Here is a 15555-nt window from a genome sequence, read left to right as displayed (position 1 = left end):
ACGCAATAGAAAAATGTTCTGAGCATGCGCGGTGAGCTGGTTTCCCAATAAATCCCCCCACGTAACCCGGTAGTACTAAAAACAAAAGAAACAAGGCATGCAGACAGGACTCCGTCTAGTGAGCAACTTTGGAACTCACCTTCTAATATAAACACAAACCCCATTTTACCAGCTGACTTGCTAGCCTAGTGGACTACTACGCACACTTGTAATCTATGCTTTGCTTTGCTTCGCTGGTTCGCACCCCACTGCCGCCACTGCTTTTACAACCGCAGACTTTTTAATAGTTTTTGGATTAAGGGTGCATTAAAAAGACTGGATTAAGGTTGGTGAAGGATGTGTTGCTTCCCTGCTTGCATACATAACCGCGCGCGGGGAGCAACGCATCCTTCACCAACCTTAATCCAAAAACGATTAAAAAGTCTGCGGTTGTAAAAACAGCTGCGGCAGTGGGGCGCGAACCAGCGAAGTGAGTGAAGCAAAGCATATATTTTAAAAGTCTGCGTAGTAGTCCACTAAGCTAGCAAGGCTGCTGGAAGAACAGGGTTTGTGTTTATATTAGATGGTGATGATCCGCCCGCGCGGGTGGCGCTAGCTGCCATCGTGTTTGTTGTCGTTTCTATGGTAACCTCACGTTCACCCCGGAAGTTGTTCGTTTTTCAATCCATGAACTGATGCGCATGCTCAGTGTTAAAAGCAACAACGAACATGCGCGACTAGGGAGGTGACGTCATCCTTCCTCAAAAACTCCGTTTCGCATGACTACACAGCTCCACCATCCACATCTCAGTTCTGTGCATAACATGTGTAATGTGATGACTCTTAAACTGTGGCTGGTAGCCTATTCCATCATGCTCTCTGTAAGAGGAGCTGTGTAGTATTGTCAATGTATGGTGTGATCTCTCTATGTATTGTGTATTTATTGTGCTGTGATTTCTTTGTATCCTGAATTCATTCTGTCTGTCTGTCTGTCTGTCTGTCTGTCTGTCTGTCTGTCTGTCCATAATTTGTAATGAGGAAGTGGCTCTGAACATACTACTAGCAATCAGTTAATTCATTGTGCATTATTACCGTATGACTACTCTCAAAGGCTACGATTAATATATCATGTTTAACCACATTACACAACTCATCCATTCTATGTTTAAAACAGGGTCAAAACCTTTCACGTTGCACAATGGGTAAATTACATTTGTACAATGTCAACCAGAAGATCAATAAATTCATTATCTGTTAGGCCGTCTACTTTTAAGTACCATCATCATGTGACATAGGGCCCGACTTTACAGTATAAGCTTCTACCATCATGATGGGTCCCTGTTCCCCCTCCAACTTACCCCATTGTCAACTGTATTTAGTTATATTTCCACACTTTCTTTGGCATTGCAAACATATGCTTTCTCATGCCAATGAACCTCATTTGAATTTAATTGGATAATAATACACTTTATGTGTATGCTATAGCATGTTTCATGACAGCAGCCTAGATTACTTTACATTAAAACATAGATGAACTGATCCTGCAAAGCTTTCATGTTTGACATGTCTTTAGAGATCCACTCTGACAACATTCCCTTCTTCAAAGCTCCACTGGGAAGCTAAGAAAAGTCATCAATGGCAGCAAACATATGAAATAAATCATTTTTCACTGCCAGCTTCACGCTCAGAGGGAATATCACAACCCTTCATCGTGGTTAGCGAGACCAAACACTTTAGAAACTCATCCCTCAAGTTGAAAACTATAGAAATGATCCCTGAAAGTATAGTCTTAACATGAAAGTGAGTGGAAACGACTAGTGATTCATGTGAATGTCACTTACAGTAATGGTTGGTCACTATACTGTCAGTGAGAAATCCTGAAAAAGCATTTAAATGTGATTTGTCCACACAAGATGTGAACAAACAGGCCACAGCTCAGTTCTGTGCATAACATGTGTAATGTGATGACTCTTTAACTGTGGCTGGTAGCCTATTCCATCATGCTCTCTGTAAGAGGAGCTGTGTAGTATTGTCAATGTATGGTGTGATCTCTCTATGTATTGTGTATTTATTGTGCTGTGATTTCTTTGTATCCTGAATTCATTCATTCTGTCTGTCTGTCTGTCTGTCTGTCTGTCTGTCTGTCTGTCTGTCTGTCTGTCTGTCTGTCTGTCTGTCTGTCTGTCTGTCTGTCTGTCTGTCTGTCTGTCCAGAATTTGTAATGAGGAAGTAGCTCTGAACATACTACTAGCAATCAGTTAATTCATTGTGCATTATTACCGTATGACTACTCTCAAAGGCTACGATTAATATATCATGTTTAACCACATTACACAACTCATCCATTCTATGTTTAAAACAGGGTCAAAACCTTTCACGTTGCACAATGGGTAAATTACATTTGTACAATGTCAACCAGAAGATCAATAAATTAATTATCTGTTAGGCCTTCTACTTTTAAGTACCATCATCATGGGACATAGGGCCCGACTTTACAGTAAGCTTCTACCATCATGATGGGTCACTGTTCCCCCTCCAACTTACCCCATTGTCAACTGTATTTAGTTATATTTTCACACTTTCTTTGGCATTGCAAACATATGCTTTCTCATGCCAATGAAGCTCATTTGAATTTAATTGGATAATTATAATACACTTTATGTGTATGCTATAGCATGTTTCATGACAGCAGCCCAGATTACTTTACATTAAAACATAGATGAACTGATCCTGCACAGTTTTCATGTTTGACATGTCTTTAGAGATCCACTCTGAAAAATTCCCTTCCTCAAGGCTCCACTGCGAAGCTAAGAGCAGTCATCAATGGCAGCAAACATATGAAATAAATAAAAATTCACTGCCAGCTTCACGCTCAGAAGGGAATATCACAACTCTGCATCGTGGCTAGCGAGACCAAACACTTTAGAAACTAATCTCTCAAGTTGAAAACTATAGAAATGATCCCTGAAAGTATAGTCTTAACATGAAAGTGAGTGGAGACGACTAGTGATTCATGTGAATGTCACTTTAAGTAATGGTTGGCAATGGTCACTATACTGTCAGTGAGAAATCCTGAAAAAGCATTTCAATGTGATTTGTCCACAAGATGTGAACAAACAGGCCACATCTCAGTTCTGTGCATAACATGTGTAATGTGATGACTCTTGAACTGTGGCTGGTAGCCTATTCCATCATGCTCTCTGTAAGAGGAGCTGTGTAGTACTGTCAATGTATGGTGTGATCTTTCTATGTATTGTGTATTTATTGTGCTGTGATTTCTTTGTATCCTGAATTAATTAATTATGTCTGTCTGTCTGTCTGTCTGTCTGTCTGTCTGTCTGTTAATGTCAACCAGAAGATCAATAAATTAATTATCTGTTAGGCCGTCTACTTTTAAGTACCATCATCATGTGACATAGGGCCCGACTTTACAGTAAGCTTCTACCATCATGATGGGTCACTGTTCCCCCTCCAACTTACCCCATTGTCAACTGTATTTAGTTATATTTTTACACTTTCTTTGGCATTGCAAACATATGCTTTCTCATGCCAATGAAGCTCATTTGAATTTAATTGGATAATTATAATACACTTTATGTGTATGCTATAGCATGTTTCATGACAGCAGCCCAGATTACTTTACATTAAAACATAGATGAACTGATCCTGCACGGTTTTCATGTTTGACATGTCTTTAGAGATCCACTCTGAAAAATTCCCTTCCTCAAGGCTCCACTGGGAAAGTAAGAACAGTCATCAATGGCAGCAAACATATGAAATAAATATTTTTTCACTGCCAGCTTCACGCTCAGAAGGGAATATCACAACTCTGCATCGTGGCTAGCGAGACCAAACACTTTAGAAACTAATCTCTCAAGTTGAAAACTATAGAAATGATCCCTGAAAGTATAGTCTTAACATGAAAGTGAGTGGAAACGACTAGTGATTCATGTGAATGTCACTTTAAGTAATGGTTGGCAATGGACCATGGTCACTATACTGTCAGTGAGAAATCCTGAAAAAGCATTTCAACGTGATTTGTCCACACAAGATGTGAACAAACAGGCCACATCTCAGTTCTGTGCATAACATGTGTAATGTGATGACTCTTGAACTGTGGCTGGTAGCCTATTCCATCATGCTCTCTGTAAGAGGAGATGTGTAGTATTGTCAATGTATGGTGTGATCTTTCTATGTATTGTGTATTTATTGTGCTGTGATTTCTTTGTATCCTGAATTCATTCATTAAGTCTGTCTGTCTGTCTGTCTGTCTGTCTGTCTGTCTGTCTGTCTGTCTGTCCATAATTTGTAATGAGGAAGTAGCTCTGAACATACTACTAGCAATCAGTTAATTCATTGTGCATTATTACCTTATGACTACTCTCAAAGGCTACGATTAATATATCATGTTTAACCACATTACACAACTCATCCATTCTATGTTTAAAACAGGGTTGAAACCTTTCACGTTGCACAATGGGTAAATTACATTTGTACAATGTCAACCAGAAGATCAATAAATTCATTATCTGTTAGGCCGTCTACTTTTAAGTACCATCATCATGTGACATAGGGCCCGACTTTACAGTATAAGCTTCTACCATCATGATGGGTCACTGTTCCCCCTCCAACTTACCCCATTGTCAACTGTATTTAGTTATATTTTCACACTTTATTTGGCATTGCAAACATATGCTTTCTCATGCCAATGAAGCTCATTTGAATTTAATTGGATAATAATACACTTTATGTGTATGCTATAGCATGTTTCATGACAGCAGCCTAGATTACTTTACATTAAAACATAGATGAACTGATCCTGCAAAGCTTTCATGTTTGACATGTCTTTAGAGATCCACTCTGACAACATTCCCTTCCTCAAAGCTCCACTGGGAAGCTAAGAACAGTCATCAATGGCAGCAAACATATGAAATAAATCATTTTTCACTGCCAGCTTCACGCTTAGAAGGGAATATCACAACTCTTCATCGTGGTTAGCGAGACTAAACACTTTAGAAACTCATCCCTCAAGTTGAAAACTATAGAAATGATCCCTGAAAGTATAGTCTTAACATGAAAGTGAGTGGAAACGACTAGTGATTCATGTGAATGTCACTTACAGTAATGGTTGGTCACTATACTGTCAGTGAGAAATCCTGAAAAAGCATTTAAATGTGATTTGTCCACACAAGATGTGAACAAACAGGCCACAGCTCAGTTCTGTGCATAACATGTGTAATGTGATGACTCTTTAACTGTGGCTGGTAGCCTATTCCATCATGCTCTCTGTAAGAGGAGCTGTGTAGTATTGTCAATGTATGGTGTGATCTCTCTATGTATTGTGTATTTATTGTGCTGTGATTTCTTTGTATCCTGAATTCATTCTGTCTGTCTGTCTGTCTGTCTGTCTGTCTGTCTGTCTGTCTGTCTGTCTGTGTGTCTGTCTGTCCAGAATTTGTAATGAGGAAGTAGCTCTGAACATACTACTAGCAATCAGTTAATTCATTGTGCATTATTACCGTATGACTACTCTCAAAGGCTACGATTAATATATCATGTTTAACCACATTACACAACTCATCCATTCTATGTTTAAAACAGGGTCAAAACCTTTCACGTTGCACAATGGGTAAATTACATTTGTACAATGTCAACCAGAAGATCAATAAATTAATTATCTGTTAGGCCTTCTACTTTTAAGTACCATCATCATGGGACATAGGGCCCGACTTTACAGTAAGCTTCTACCATCATGATGGGTCACTGTTCCCCCTCCAACTTACTCCATTGTCAACTGTATTTAGTTATATTTTCACACTTTCTTTGGCATTGCAAACATATGCTTTCTCATGCCAATGAAGCTCATTTGAATTTAATTGGATAATTATAATACACTTTATGTGTATGCTATAGCATGTTTCATGACAGCAGCCCAGATTACTTTACATTAAAACATAGATGAACTGATCCTGCACAGTTTTCATGTTTGACATGTCTTTAGAGATCCACTCTGAAAAATTCCCTTCCTCAAGGCTCCACTGGGAAGCTAAGAACAGTCATCAATGGCAGCAAACATATGAAATAAATAAAAATTCACTGCCAGCTTCACGCTCAGAAGGGAATATCACAACTCTGCATCGTGGCTAGCGAGACCAAACACTTTAGAAACTAATCTCTCAAGTTGAAAACTATAGAAATGATCCCTGAAAGTATAGTCTTAACATGAAAGTGAGTGGAGACGACTAGTGATTCATGTGAATGTCACTTTAAGTAATGGTTGGCAATGGTCACTATACTGTCAGTGAGAAATCCTGAAAAAGCATTTCAATGTGATTTGTCCACAAGATGTGAACAAACAGGCCACATCTCAGTTCTGTGCATAACATGTGTAATGTGATGACTCTTGAACTGTGGCTGGTAGCCTATTCCATCATGCTCTCTGTAAGAGGAGCTGTGTAGTATTGTCAATGTATGGTGTGATCTTTCTATGTATTGTGTATTTATTGTGCTGTGATTTCTTTGTATCCTGAATTAATTCATTAAGTCTGTCTGTCTGTCTGTCTGTCTGTCTGTCTGTCTGTCTGTCTGTCTGTCTGTCTGTCTGTCCATAATTTGTAATGAGGAAGTAGCTCTGAACATACTACTAGCAATCAGTTAATTCATTGTGCATTATTACCTTATGACTACTCTCAAAGGCTACGATTAATATATCATGTTTAACCACATTACACAACTCATCCATTCTATGTTTAAAACAGGGTTGAAACCTTTCACGTTGCACAATGGGTAAATTACATTTGTACAATGTCAACCAGAAGATCAATAAATTCATTATCTGTTAGGCCGTCTACTTTTAAGTACCATCATCATGTGACATAGGGCTCGACTTTACAGTATAAGCTTCTACCATCATGATGGGTCACTGTTCCCCCTCCAACTTACCCCATTGTCAACTGTATTTAGTTATATTTTCACACTTTCTTTGGCATTGCAAACATATGCTTTCTCATGCCAATGAAGCTCATTTGAATTTAATTGGATAATAATACACTTTATGTGTATGCTATAGCATGTTTCATGACAGCAGCCTAGATTACTTTACATTAAAACATAGATGAACTGATCCTGCAAAGCTTTCATGTTTGACATGTCTTTAGAGATCCACTCTGACAACATTCCCTTCTTCAAAGCTCCACTGGGAAGCTAAGAACAGTCATCAATGGCAGCAAACATATGAAATAAATCATTTTTCACTGCCAGCTTCACGCTCAGAGGGAATATCACAACCCTTCATCGTGGTTAGCGAGACCAAACACTTTAGAAACTCATCCCTCAAGTTGAAAACTATAGAAATGATCCCTGAAAGTATAGTCTTAACATGAAAGTGAGTGGAAACGACTAGTGATTCATGTGAATGTCACTTACAGTAATGGTTGGTCACTATACTGTCAGTGAGAAATCCTGAAAAAGCATTTAAATGTGATTTGTCCACACAAGATGTGAACAAACAGGCCACAGCTCAGTTCTGTGCATAACATGTGTAATGTGATGACTCTTTAACTGTGGCTGGTAGCCTATTCCATCATGCTCTCTGTAAGAGGAGCTGTGTAGTATTGTCAATGTATGGTGTGATCTCTCTATGTATTGTGTATTTATTGTGCTGTGATTTCTTTGTATCCTGAATTCATTCATTCTGTCTGTCTGTCTGTCTGTCTGTCTGTCTGTCTGTCTGTCTGTCTGTCTGTCTGTCTGTCTGTCTGTCTGTCTGTCTGTCTGTCCAGAATTTGTAATGAGGAAGTAGCTCTGAACATACTACTAGCAATCAGTTAATTCATTGTGCATTATTACCGTATGACTACTCTCAAAGGCTACGATTAATATATCATGTTTAACCACATTACACAACTCATCCATTCTATGTTTAAAACAGGGTCAAAACCTTTCACGTTGCACAATGGGTAAATTACATTTGTACAATGTCAACCAGAAGATCAATAAATTAATTATCTGTTAGGCCTTCTACTTTTAAGTACCATCATCATGGGACATAGGGCCCGACTTTACAGTAAGCTTCTACCATCATGATGGGTCACTGTTCCCCCTCCAACTTACCCCATTGTCAACTGTATTTAGTTATATTTTCACACTTTCTTTGGCATTGCAAACATATGCTTTCTCATGCCAATGAAGCTCATTTGAATTTAATTGGATAATTATAATACACTTTATGTGTATGCTATAGCATGTTTCATGACAGCAGCCCAGATTACTTTACATTAAAACATAGATGAACTGATCCTGCACAGTTTTCATGTTTGACATGTCTTTAGAGATCCACTCTGAAAAATTCCCTTCCTCAAGGCTCCACTGGGAAGCTAAGAGCAGTCATCAATGGCAGCAAACATATGAAATAAATAAAAATTCACTGCCAGCTTCACGCTCAGAAGGGAATATCACAACTCTGCATCGTGGCTAGCGAGACCAAACACTTTAGAAACTAATCTCTCAAGTTGAAAACTATAGAAATGATCCCTGAAAGTATAGTCTTAACATGAAAGTGAGTGGAGACGACTAGTGATTCATGTGAATGTCACTTTAAGTAATGGTTGGCAATGGTCACTATACTGTCAGTGAGAAATCCTGAAAAAGCATTTCAATGTGATTTGTCCACAAGATGTGAACAAACAGGCCACATCTCAGTTCTGTGCATAACATGTGTAATGTGATGACTCTTGAACTGTGGCTGGTAGCCTATTCCATCATGCTCTCTGTAAGAGGAGCTGTGTAGTACTGTCAATGTATGGTGTGATCTTTCTATGTATTGTGTATTTATTGTGCTGTGATTTCTTTGTATCCTGAATTAATTAATTATGTCTGTCTGTCTGTCTGTCTGTCTGTCTGTCTGTCTGTTAATGTCAACCAGAAGATCAATAAATTAATTATCTGTTAGGCCGTCTACTTTTAAGTACCATCATCATGTGACATAGGGCCCGACTTTACAGTAAGCTTCTACCATCATGATGGGTCACTGTTCCCCCTCCAACTTACCCCATTGTCAACTGTATTTAGTTATATTTTTACACTTTCTTTGGCATTGCAAACATATGCTTTCTCATGCCAATGAAGCTCATTTGAATTTAATTGGATAATTATAATACACTTTATGTGTATGCTATAGCATGTTTCATGACAGCAGCCCAGATTACTTTACATTAAAACATAGATGAACTGATCCTGCACGGTTTTCATGTTTGACATGTCTTTAGAGATCCACTCTGAAAAATTCCCTTCCTCAAGGCTCCACTGGGAAAGTAAGAACAGTCATCAATGGCAGCAAACATATGAAATAAATATTTTTTCACTGCCAGCTTCACGCTCAGAAGGGAATATCACAACTCTGCATCGTGGCTAGCGAGACCAAACACTTTAGAAACTAATCTCTCAAGTTGAAAACTATAGAAATGATCCCTGAAAGTATAGTCTTAACATGAAAGTGAGTGGAAACGACTAGTGATTCATGTGAATGTCACTTTAAGTAATGGTTGGCAATGGACCATGGTCACTATACTGTCAGTGAGAAATCCTGAAAAAGCATTTCAACGTGATTTGTCCACACAAGATGTGAACAAACAGGCCACATCTCAGTTCTGTGCATAACATGTGTAATGTGATGACTCTTGAACTGTGGCTGGTAGCCTATTCCATCATGCTCTCTGTAAGAGGAGATGTGTAGTATTGTCAATGTATGGTGTGATCTTTCTATGTATTGTGTATTTATTGTGCTGTGATTTCTTTGTATCCTGAATTCATTCATTAAGTCTGTCTGTCTGTCTGTCTGTCTGTCTGTCTGTCTGTCTGTCCATAATTTGTAATGAGGAAGTAGCTCTGAACATACTACTAGCAATCAGTTAATTCATTGTGCATTATTACCTTATGACTACTCTCAAAGGCTACGATTAATATATCATGTTTAACCACATTACACAACTCATCCATTCTATGTTTAAAACAGGGTTGAAACCTTTCACGTTGCACAATGGGTAAATTACATTTGTACAATGTCAACCAGAAGATCAATAAATTCATTATCTGTTAGGCCGTCTACTTTTAAGTACCATCATCATGTGACATAGGGCCCGACTTTACAGTATAAGCTTCTACCATCATGATGGGTCACTGTTCCCCCTCCAACTTACCCCATTGTCAACTGTATTTAGTTATATTTTCACACTTTATTTGGCATTGCAAACATATGCTTTCTCATGCCAATGAAGCTCATTTGAATTTAATTGGATAATAATACACTTTATGTGTATGCTATAGCATGTTTCATGACAGCAGCCTAGATTACTTTACATTAAAACATAGATGAACTGATCCTGCAAAGCTTTCATGTTTGACATGTCTTTAGAGATCCACTCTGACAACATTCCCTTCCTCAAAGCTCCACTGGGAAGCTAAGAACAGTCATCAATGGCAGCAAACATATGAAATAAATCATTTTTCACTGCCAGCTTCACGCTTAGAAGGGAATATCACAACTCTTCATCGTGGTTAGCGAGACTAAACACTTTAGAAACTCATCCCTCAAGTTGAAAACTATAGAAATGATCCCTGAAAGTATAGTCTTAACATGAAAGTGAGTGGAAACGACTAGTGATTCATGTGAATGTCACTTACAGTAATGGTTGGTCACTATACTGTCAGTGAGAAATCCTGAAAAAGCATTTAAATGTGATTTGTCCACACAAGATGTGAACAAACAGGCCACAGCTCAGTTCTGTGCATAACATGTGTAATGTGATGACTCTTTAACTGTGGCTGGTAGCCTATTCCATCATGCTCTCTGTAAGAGGAGCTGTGTAGTATTGTCAATGTATGGTGTGATCTCTCTATGTATTGTGTATTTATTGTGCTGTGATTTCTTTGTATCCTGAATTCATTCTGTCTGTCTGTCTGTCTGTCTGTCTGTCTGTCTGTCTGTCTGTCTGTCTGTCTGTCTGTCTGTGTGTCTGTCTGTCCAGAATTTGTAATGAGGAAGTAGCTCTGAACATACTACTAGCAATCAGTTAATTCATTGTGCATTATTACCGTATGACTACTCTCAAAGGCTACGATTAATATATCATGTTTAACCACATTACACAACTCATCCATTCTATGTTTAAAACAGGGTCAAAACCTTTCACGTTGCACAATGGGTAAATTACATTTGTACAATGTCAACCAGAAGATCAATAAATTAATTATCTGTTAGGCCTTCTACTTTTAAGTACCATCATCATGGGACATAGGGCCCGACTTTACAGTAAGCTTCTACCATCATGATGGGTCACTGTTCCCCCTCCAACTTACTCCATTGTCAACTGTATTTAGTTATATTTTCACACTTTCTTTGGCATTGCAAACATATGCTTTCTCATGCCAATGAAGCTCATTTGAATTTAATTGGATAATTATAATACACTTTATGTGTATGCTATAGCATGTTTCATGACAGCAGCCCAGATTACTTTACATTAAAACATAGATGAACTGATCCTGCACAGTTTTCATGTTTGACATGTCTTTAGAGATCCACTCTGAAAAATTCCCTTCCTCAAGGCTCCACTGGGAAGCTAAGAACAGTCATCAATGGCAGCAAACATATGAAATAAATAAAAATTCACTGCCAGCTTCACGCTCAGAAGGGAATATCACAACTCTGCATCGTGGCTAGCGAGACCAAACACTTTAGAAACTAATCTCTCAAGTTGAAAACTATAGAAATGATCCCTGAAAGTATAGTCTTAACATGAAAGTGAGTGGAGACGACTAGTGATTCATGTGAATGTCACTTTAAGTAATGGTTGGCAATGGTCACTATACTGTCAGTGAGAAATCCTGAAAAAGCATTTCAATGTGATTTGTCCACAAGATGTGAACAAACAGGCCACATCTCAGTTCTGTGCATAACATGTGTAATGTGATGACTCTTGAACTGTGGCTGGTAGCCTATTCCATCATGCTCTCTGTAAGAGGAGCTGTGTAGTATTGTCAATGTATGGTGTGATCTTTCTATGTATTGTGTATTTATTGTGCTGTGATTTCTTTGTATCCTGAATTAATTCATTAAGTCTGTCTGTCTGTCTGTCTGTCTGTCTGTCTGTCTGTCTGTCTGTCTGTCTGTCTGTCTGTCTGTCTGTCTGTCTGTCCATAATTTGTAATGAGGAAGTAGCTCTGAACATACTACTAGCAATCAGTTAATTCATTGTGCATTATTACCTTATGACTACTCTCAAAGGCTACGATTAATATATCATGTTTAACCACATTACACAACTCATCCATTCTATGTTTAAAACAGGGTTGAAACCTTTCACGTTGCACAATGGGTAAATTACATTTGTACAATGTCAACCAGAAGATCAATAAATTCATTATCTGTTAGGCCGTCTACTTTTAAGTACCATCATCATGTGACATAGGGCTCGACTTTACAGTATAAGCTTCTACCATCATGATGGGTCACTGTTCCCCCTCCAACTTACCCCATTGTCAACTGTATTTAGTTATATTTTCACACTTTCTTTGGCATTGCAAACATATGCTTTCTCATGCCAATGAAGCTCATTTGAATTTAATTGGATAATAATACACTTTATGTGTATGCTATAGCATGTTTCATGACAGCAGCCTAGATTACTTTACATTAAAACATAGATGAACTGATCCTGCAAAGCTTTCATGTTTGACATGTCTTTAGAGATCCACTCTGACAACATTCCCTTCCTCAAAGCTCCACTGGGAAGCTAAGAACAGTCATCAATGGCAGCAAACATATGAAATAAATCATTTTTCACTGCCAGCTTCACGCTCAGAAGGGAATATCACAACTCTGCATCGTGGCTAGCGAGACCAAACACTTTAGAAACTAATCTCTCAAGTTGAAAACTATAGAAATGATCCCTGAAAGTATAGTCTTAACATGAAAGTGAGTGGAAACGACTAGTGATTCATGTGAATGTCACTTTAAGTAATGGTTGGCAATGGTCACTATACTGTCAGTGAGAAATCCTGAAAAAGCATTTCAACGTGATTTGTCCACACAAGATGTGAACAAACAGGCCACATCTCAGTTCTGTGCATAACATGTGTAATGTGATGACTCTTGAACTGTGGCTGGTAGCCTATTCCATCATGCTCTCTGTAAGAGGAGCTGTGTAGTATTGTCAATGTATGGTGTGATCTCTCTATGTATTGTGTATTTATTGTGCTGTGATTTCTTTGTATCCTGAATTCATTCAGTCAGTCTGTCTGTCTGTCTGTCTGTCTGTCTGTCTGTCTGTCTGTCTGTCTGTCTGTCTGTCTGTCTGTCTGTCTGTCTGTCTGTCTGTCTGTCTGTCTGTCTGTCTGTCTGTCTGTCCATAATTTGTAATGAGGAAGTAGCTCTGAACATACTACTAGCAATCAGTTAATTCATTGTGCATTATTACCGTATGACTACTCTCAAAGGCTACGATTAATATATCATGTTTAACCACATTACACAACTCATCCATTCTATGTTTAAAACAGTGTTAAAACCTTTCACGTTGCACAATGGGTAAATTACATTTGTACAATGTACAATGTCAACCAGAAGATCAATAAATTCGTTATCTGTTAGGCCGTCTACTTTTAAGTACCATCATCATGTGACATAGGGCCCGACTTTACAGTAAGCTTCTACCATCATGATGGGTCACTGTTCCCCCTCCAACTTACCCCATTGTCAACTATATTTAGTCATATTTTCACACTTTCTTTGGCATTGCAAACATATGCTTTCTCATGCCAATGAAGCTCATTTGAATTTAATTGGATAATAATACACTTTATGTGTATGCTATTGCATGTTTCATGAAAGCAGCCTAGATTACTTGACATTAAAACATAGATGAACTGATCCTGCACGGCTTTCATGTTTGACATGTCTTTAGAGATCCACTCTGACAACATTCCCTTCCTCAAGGCTTCACTGGGAAGCTAAGAACAGTCATCAATGGCAGCAAACATATGAAATAAATCATTTTTCACTGCCAGCTTCATGTTCAGAAGGGAATATCACAACTCTTCATCGTGGTTAGCGAGACCAAACACTTTAGAAACTCATCCCTCAAGTTGAAAACTATAGAAATGATCCCTGAAAGTATAGTCTTAACATGAAAGTGAGTGGAAACGACTAGTGATTCATGTGAATGTCACTTACAGTAATGGTTGGTCACTATACTGTCAGTGAGAAATCCTGAAAAAGCATTTCAACGTGATTTGTCCACACAAGATGTGAACAAACAGGCCACATCTCAGTTCTGTGCATAACATGTGTAATGTGATGACTCTTGAACTGTGGCTGGTAGCCTATTCCATCATGCTCTCTGTAAGAGGAGCTGTGTAGTATTGTCAATGTATGGTGTGATCTCTCTATGTATTGTGTATTTATTGTGCTGTGATTTCTTTGTATCCTGAATTCATTCATTCTGTCTGTCTGTCTGTCTGTCTGTCTGTCTGTCTGTCTGTCTGTCTGTCTGTCTGTCTGTCTGTCTGTCTGTCCATAATTTGTAATGAGGAAGTAGCTCTGAACATACTACTAGCAATCAGTTAATTCATTGTGCATTATTACCGTATGACTACTAGTGGAGGATATTAAGCACATGATCGTTCACTTGATGGTACAAGCACCAAATTTGGCACACAAGTGCTTCAGAACCTACTATCTCAGAAAAGTACGTTGTCCACTTGAAAAAAACAAAATGGCCACCATTTTTCAAGATGGCCGCCAAATGAAAAGGGCCTTTTGTGGCGGTTCTGGACAACCGTGGGTCCGACCGACTCGAGACCGGGCACTGCACTCCCTGTGGGTGTGTGGAACGTGTGTGTCGAATTTGAAGTTGGTGGGGCGAACGGTTCTCGGGTTATGTGGATTACAGATGTACAGACACACACACAGACTTGAATATACAGTATGTCAATGGGCAATGCCCATTGGGGTTTTTTTTAGATGATGGGTAGCCTCGGTACCAGGCTTTCATTTTTGTTGGTGAAAAAATTGAAAGCCTGGAGGAACGCATTGGCCGCTCTGGTCTAAAATTGGGAGTCAACCCTTCCGGGTGGGCGTCGCTCCAAATTATGTGACGTAGCGCTGCACTAGGGGGGAGAGGAGGGGCCGGGGGTGACGGACAGATCGATGAGATCCAATCAGGGCGTGCGCAAATCTGAGCCGCGACCCGCCCCTCTAGACCAGAAACCTAACACGTTAGCTCAGGCTAGATGATGGGTAAGAACAGAGAGATGTGATGTCAGGTGGTGTGGGCTAAGAAGTGGTCAGGGCTATATGAGATGTACAGTAAGTGCAAAGAGAGATGGTGAGGGAGGGAGAAATTTATTTTGACCAGACAGTAGACAGTAGTGTAACAGGTTAAGGTGAGTATAGAGATGGAAATGTTCTAGCAAGAGAAGCCAATGTATTGAGAATATGGGACATAGTATGGGTCAGGAAATATTTGTGACAGAAGGCTACCAGTGAGAGGGAAGATGTATATGATGGTAGTGAGACCA

The sequence above is a fragment of the Protomyctophum parallelum genome, assembly GCF_964188405.1.
Source record: "Protomyctophum parallelum genome assembly, chromosome: 19".
Taxonomy (NCBI): Eukaryota; Metazoa; Chordata; class Actinopteri; order Myctophiformes; family Myctophidae; genus Protomyctophum; species Protomyctophum parallelum.
The sequence above is the reverse complement of the archived record's forward strand: the minus strand, read 5'-3'. Positions refer to the sequence as shown.